Consider the following 7,536-nt stretch of genomic DNA (forward strand, 5'->3'; position numbering starts at 1 on the left):
AAACAACCCGCACGATTAGCAGTGAAAAATTTTCCCATGGAAAGAGTGCGTGCTTCTATTGATAACTGGCCTCAACGTTTAAAGGACTGTATTGCAGCCAATGGAGACCACTTCGAATAAGCTTTTTATACTTTAAATTGTTTTATATTTATGTATTAAACTAACACACTGTAAAAGTAATAAATGTTATTTGCAATAGAATATTTTTTTCCTTTGTCTCAGTATTTATGGCAAGACTAGGTATATTGTTGCTCCTTATATTGCTCCTTAATTAATTTAATATAATATAATAACTTTGTATGATGGCAAATGTTTGGGAACGAACGCATCGAAAATTTGAATTTTACCGCGCCACACTCGCGCGCGCTTGTCGACTACGTAACGTCTAGCTAGGCCTAACCTCAAACTGAATCCTAACCTCAATCGGAATCGGAACGACTAAACTTCAACATATCTTAACATAGTTCTAAGTTAAAAAACTAAAATTTCTTTATACCTTTAATGTGCTTATACCTTTAATGTGCTTATAATAAAATACCTACTTTTTACTTGTATCTATTGTTATCAAAATTAAATTATAAGTTCTTGACTTGACCATGACTATGTGACCCCCTCCTGGCACCAAAGCTGGATCCGCCCTTGGCTCACAGTTCGAAAACCGTTTATAAGGACCTCTTGTGAGTCCGCACGGGTAGGTACCATCACGCCGCCTATTTCTGCCGTGAAGCAGTAATGCGTTTCGGTTTGAAGGATGGGGCAGCCGTTGTAACTATACTGAGTCCTTAGAACTATATACAGCTTGACTTTGACGCATAAATCTTTTATCGCACTCGAGCTATGAAAACAAAGTTCTATAGTAAAATAAATCCGTATAAAATTTCTCTCGAAAGTAAAAAAATATATTAATTCTACCAAAAATATAAAAACATCAGAACCTTATAATGCAATGACAATTATCAACGCAAGAACTTTACTTTTACGTTGTGAATGTCTATGGGCTTCAGTAACCACTTAACACCAGGTGGGCTGTGAGCTCGTCCACCCATCTAAACAATAAATTAAAAAAGTCGTGTGCTTATCTGCCGCATAGGTCGCGAAATTTTTCGAGAACATTTGCAAATCGGAACTGCTCCAGAAGATTTTCCGGGCGACTACACGAGTCCATCAGAACGGTTACATGGAATTGAATCGGTCCAACACATAAACCATTTTGCCCACATCCGGCCACCCTAGGGCAGCCAGAATCAATGGTTATTGGATATTGCCACAGTCACTTGTTCTACATAGAATATTTGGTTGATTTGTAGAAAGGGTTCGATTTTTTAAGTGAAACTTCTTTAGACGCGTTGAGAGTAAAATTTTACTCGCGACAGATTCGTTACGGCTAGAGAGAAAAGATACAATTTAGGAAGAGCGAGAGGGAGAAAATAGATAGAGCGTCTCGCGAACCACTCGACCGTAGAGAGAGGGAAAAGGACAAATCGAGCTAGGTCGTATTTTTTATACACAGCATTCCCTATTACATGAGAAGTTTGATTTAAGGATAAAAAATGAAGAAGACCACAATACTAGACAACGCAAAAGAAGTCATACGGATCGCTTGGAAACTCTGGGTCTGCGGAGGGACTTCGGTTCTGTATTCTATACCGTATGTTCCATGGGGAGTGCTCTAAGGAATTATTCGAGATGATACCGACATCTCTTTTTTACCATCGCACCGTCCACCACCGGAGTAGAGTTCATCTATACTACCTGGAACTACTACGCTCATCCACAGTGCGTATCCAGCGATCTTTTTTGCCACGTACCATCCGGATATGGAATGAACTCCCCTCCGCGACACGACCCACGACGGTAACCACTCACTATCAGGTGGGCCGTATGCTCGTCTGCCTATATGGCAATAATAATAAAAAAAGTTTCACTTCTTTTACGTACACCAAGTTGCCCGCGCATCATTTTTATTTATTTATTTATAACTTCATATACTAGAAAGTATAAAGGCGGACTTAATGCCATAGGCATTCTCTAACAGTCTACCTTAGAGGAGTTGAGAGATGAAGCTTGGTAGGTGTAGTGTCAAGGTGATATTACTTAAACATATCTTTATATATAACATACATAATATTTATAGATACAAGTACTCGTACTTAAATAAATACATATACATAATTATATACATATATATATCATAAATATATACACATATAAAAACATATATAAACAAATATTATCAATTAGATGACTCTGCTAACTCTCTGAGAACCAGTTCTCGAACCTTCGTCTTAATTTTTTGTTTCATGTTTCTAACCGATGAATTGACTGTTTCTTGGCTTTTCTGATGTCCATGAGCTACGACGCCATCTCACTATCAGATGGCGTATGTTGGTTAAGTTTTGAAAGGAATAAAACGTATTTTTTTCTTAATTTGCCTCAGGGAATACCTAAAGCGTCGTTTTCCTTTATTTGAATTTCTTGATCTTTCAAAATTTTGATCTACATTCACCGCTTAGAAAGCTAGCGATCGTTTAATATTAGTTAATTAGTTAAAAAATATTGGTTTTGTTCAAATTACTCTCGTCAATTATTATGTGTTATCTATCTATCTATGTATATAAAAATGAATTGCTGTTCGTTAGTCTCGCTAAAACTCGAGACTGATTTGGCTAATTTTGGTCTTGAATTATTTGTGGAAGTCCAGAGAAAGTTTAAAAGGTAGATAAATATGAAATTGGAATTAAATAAAAATAACAATTTTGTATTTCCTTTGATTTGTGCCCCGTCGGACGGATTCCTTTTGTTTGTTTTAAGTTTATTTTATTAAATACAAAAGTTTAGGTCTTTTATTTATCGATTGAGGCACTACGAAGTCTGCCAGGTCAGCTAGTATATAATAAAAACAACCAAACAAATACGAAAGCAATCATTAATTTTAAACAGTTTGTAATGTCGCTTCGATTGTTTAATACTTTTAAACGCATTTGACGCTTCTGCAAGCAAGTCCAACAAACTATTTTATGCTTTGACCGAAATGCCAGAACCCTTCACATATTTATGTCTCCACGAACATCGGCACGTTTGCCACTGATAATATAGAAAGAATGGTGGAATGTGAATCACTACTTGTTTTCGAGACGGATTCCATTTCTGTGGAACGCGCATATATATATATATATATAGATTTATATATATATACAAATTATTATTATTTTTGCTTATATGGGTGGACGAGCTCACAGCCCACCTGGTGTTAAGTGGTTACTGGAGCCCATGGACATCTACAACGTAAATGCGCCACCCATCTTGAGATATAAGTTCTAAGATCTCAGTATAGTTACAACGGCTGCCCCACCCTTCAAACCGAAACGCATTACTGCTTCACGGCAGAAATAGGCAGGGCGTTGGTACCTAACCGCGCGGACTCACAAGAGGTCCTACCACCAGTAAAAATATTATCTTATTTGTATGATTAAGGTTTCTCTGCGTACGCTTTTTGTTGTGCGAGAACACAATTCTTTATGATTCCAGGTTAATTTTTGCTGTTACATAATCACAATTCATTCACAAGAGCTCAACCTGACAGAATTGCTAGCACCGGCCTTAGCAAGAAAGTGCTTCGTGAATATACCACTGGATCAGGAATATATTGCTGTCTGTGATACTCTAGTCTTCTATACCTACCTAATTTCCTACCTAAGCTGGTAGCCTTGAGAGGCTATATCAGCGTAACCTTAACTAGTAGGTGAGCTCACGGGGCTCAAACCTAACAATGTTGCTAACACGAACCCTAGCAAGAACCGTGCTTCGCAAAATCTACCACCGGATCGGAAACGCGACCCACTGAGAAGATCCGGCGAGAAACTCAGTAGGCTGTGTCTGAGGGTTAATTTACTCGTCGAGCCCTTTGTCGCAAGCGACGGGTTCGACGAGAACGGTGACCGGTGCTTGAGGTACCTAAAAGCACCGTTAGTGGATCGGGAGGATCCGAGATGACGTGTTTTGGGCGACGTCGACTGTTTACCATTTGGTCCGCAAGATCAGCAATGTAGTTACCGGCAGCCACGATGAGAGGTTCTCGTGTCGTGCCGCTTTATCGAAATGGAGCCGTCTGCGTTACCCTTAAGTCTTCTATAACGACCAAGAAATGAGTATTCATCTTAAGGAGTTCCATGGGCATCATCGGTATATTTTCAACATTCTTTTTCCATTTTTTTCTAGTTACTTAAATGGGTGTATGAGCTCACGGCCCACCTGGTGCTAAGTGGTTATCGGAGTCCATAGACATCTACAACGTAAATGCCCCCCACCTTGAGATATGAGTTCTTAGGTTTCAGTTTTTACAGTCCAACGGCTGCCCCACTCTTCAAACCGAAACTGCTTACTGCTTCACGGCAGATATAGGCAGGATGGTGGTACCTACCCGTGCGGACTCAAAAGATATTCTACCACCAGTAATAATATATTAATTTTATAAACATTATTTTTTAATGATAATGATTTTTATATGGCCAGTGTAGACCCATTTACTTTACGCAGCATCTAAAATTGTGCGGAAAACATCTAAAATTACTACATGATACAAAAATACTTCGCAGTTAAAGTTCGCAAAGTGAAAAGGCAAATTCATTCAAAAAAACATTGAGAAAATAATAACTCCATTAACCTTCATTGTTCGATCATTATATCAAGAACGAATTTATTATACAAAATTGTACAAATTACACAGCAGAAATTTCTTACATTACCCCACAAAAGAGTCTTTAATTGCCGCACTGTTGCCAAGCTGCCTTCCCCCGTTGAATTATCTTTTGTATTTAATTCGTGAAGAGGGAAGATGAAAAATCGAAAGTTATTACGGTCTAAAGCAGCCTTTCTCAAAGTGGGCGATAACGCCCCCTTGTGGGCGCTCCAGGCTTAATGGGGGGCGGTAATAGACCCAGAAAAAAATGGGGGCGTTGTGTAGAGGCTTGGGAGGCGATTTTTAATTTCATCTAGGAGGACTCTTAGACACTGACTGAGCTGTCGCTATAGTGGTTTTTAAGTAGGTGAAAAAAGGGGGCGCTAAAAAATAATTTATTCTCAAAGTGGGCAGTAGACAAAGAAGTTTGAGAACCACTGGTCTAAAGTAATGTTATTAGAGTTGAAATGGTCTCCGGATATTCCTGGTGACGCTCGCTGTCTTAAATTACTAATTAGGAAATACGGCTTTGTCACAACGCTTCACAGTAGGGTTGAGTTGATATTTCGCCGCTGTTTGACGTTGAGTCGTGATTCATATTACAATTGAAATTAATAATCCATTATCGGTGACTGACTCCGTGGAGCAGTAGTTAGCGACCCTGACTGTGGTAACGAAGGTCGTGGGTTCGATTTCCGCATGGGCAAGCATTCGCGTGATGAACAGGTTTGTTTGCTCTTTGTATGGGTGTTGATTACCTATATATGTATGTCGGAGAAACCACATTATTAACACCATCGTCAGATATCATAGGGGCGAATAGGGTGATCGAGGTAAGAGAAATATTGAGTACACCAATCACGTTTGTTGTCTTAGAACAATTTAGAAATCTTCTCTTGACGTTAGCAAACGAAAACGAATGACAGTTCTTAGGACGGAGGCACCGCTCTTCAAGAAGGCTGGTTGATAAGTGTGATGGCGTCTATGCGCCTCCATTGGCTAGGCTCTGTCGTAGCACGAAGTTAGCCGAGTTCCGACGATACCATGATCGTGCTGCCATCACTCGGGAATCGTGCTGCGTTTCGTTTAGGTTTTTTTTATTGCCCTTGTAGGCAGACGAGATTATGGCACACCTGATGGTGAGTGGTTACCGTTGCCCATGGACTTCAGCAATGCCAGGGACAGAACCAAGCCGCTGCCTACCGAAAGCCAAACTAGGTACCAAACTAATGACCGTCTCCGACATGTATATATTTAAAAGCATGTATGTCAGTCTCTGGTACCAATAGCACAGGGAATCCCAATTTGAGGCCGGGTTTTTTTGTGATTGAGGGATTAATGTTCGACCAGGAATTTTTTTCGAAGAGTATGATAAAAATAGTATTGGTAGGGACATGTTTGAAGTACGGACCAGGTGGAGAGATGACTTCGCAGGGTAGCTGGTAACAAAGACCGGGTTGTAAATTGGGACAGGCATGTATGATGGGCTGAAGTTGATGCCAACCCTGCCAACACTGAGCCAACCTCGAACGCCTGAGGAGAATTAGTTAAAATTGTTTACCAGTCTCCGCGAGACAATCAACGAAACAATAATCTTTATTCACAGCTCGAGTCTATTCAAGTTAATCTCAAAACATACGAGAGAACATTCGAGAAACTTCTTCATGTAAAATTACGTTAAATATAAAGGTTTTTGTCCTTTTTTTCAGAAAGCAAGGATTAGTGGTCCCATAGTCTTTCCAGTTCCAGTAGGACCGGTGAGCCAGCATGGGCTCAGCCAGGAGGGGTGGGGTTTGCTAATAGCTGTCAGAGCACCTCCAAAGGAGATATAACAACTCAAGATCAGAATCGCGACTCAGCGCGCTGATGCATGGGTTCGGAGATTTTTGTTCTATTATATCTTATTTTATTTATTTATTTATTACACTTCATGTAAAATTTACATTGGCGGGCTTAATGCCTAAGGCATTCTCTACCAGTCAACCAAGGGTAGTGCAGAGTAAATAGTGGTAGGTGCAATGAAATTTATATTAAGTTACGAATACATTCAAAAAAGTATATAAACATATATACAAAATCACATATACATACATACATATATACACACATAAATACATATAATAGATTATACAGTATTAAGAGGAATGTATTAATAAATTTACTTAACAAATAACTTCATCTTAATAAGTTCATGACGATTCCGCTAAATTTTCCAACAACATTCCCCGAACCCTTAACTTATCTTATCATACATCATAAACAAATTCTTGTCTGTATGCCAGGATAAAACCTGATGTTTTGTATAAAAATAAAACAATAAGCAACGCTGTTATGTTTATTGTTGGGACATATACCTAAGCCACAATTGGTATTATAGAATTATATAGATACACAAAACTTATTGATCCAGCCTCACTCAGCTGTAAGTATCACTTAATGTTTGAAAAAACACATTGTTTTCATTTTTAATTTACTCACGCCGTTTCTAACTCTATAGTACTCTATGACAGGAATGTCACCAACAATAATTATAATTGCTAAGTCCATAACGAACAGATAACACACACATATGATTTAATTGGTTATATTATTATTGATAATACGGCGTATTATAAGCCGGTCCGAGTGGGCAGTACCATCCCGTGGATTTATGCCGCGAAGCTATTATGCGGCCCAGATTGAAGAGTGGGAAAGCATATAATACAATTTAGACTTACAAATCGTGTCAAAAGTTAATTGCGGCATTCAGGTTTGAAATAGAATCGGCTCCGTAACCACTTTACCCTGGATGGACCGTAAGCTTGTTCGGCAGATACCTACGCTATAAATAAAAATTAGATAATCATTTTCTGTACAAT

Source organism: Bombyx mandarina, chromosome 26, assembly GCF_030267445.1.
Source record: "Bombyx mandarina strain Sakado chromosome 26, ASM3026744v2".
Classification (NCBI taxonomy): domain Eukaryota; kingdom Metazoa; phylum Arthropoda; class Insecta; order Lepidoptera; family Bombycidae; genus Bombyx; species Bombyx mandarina.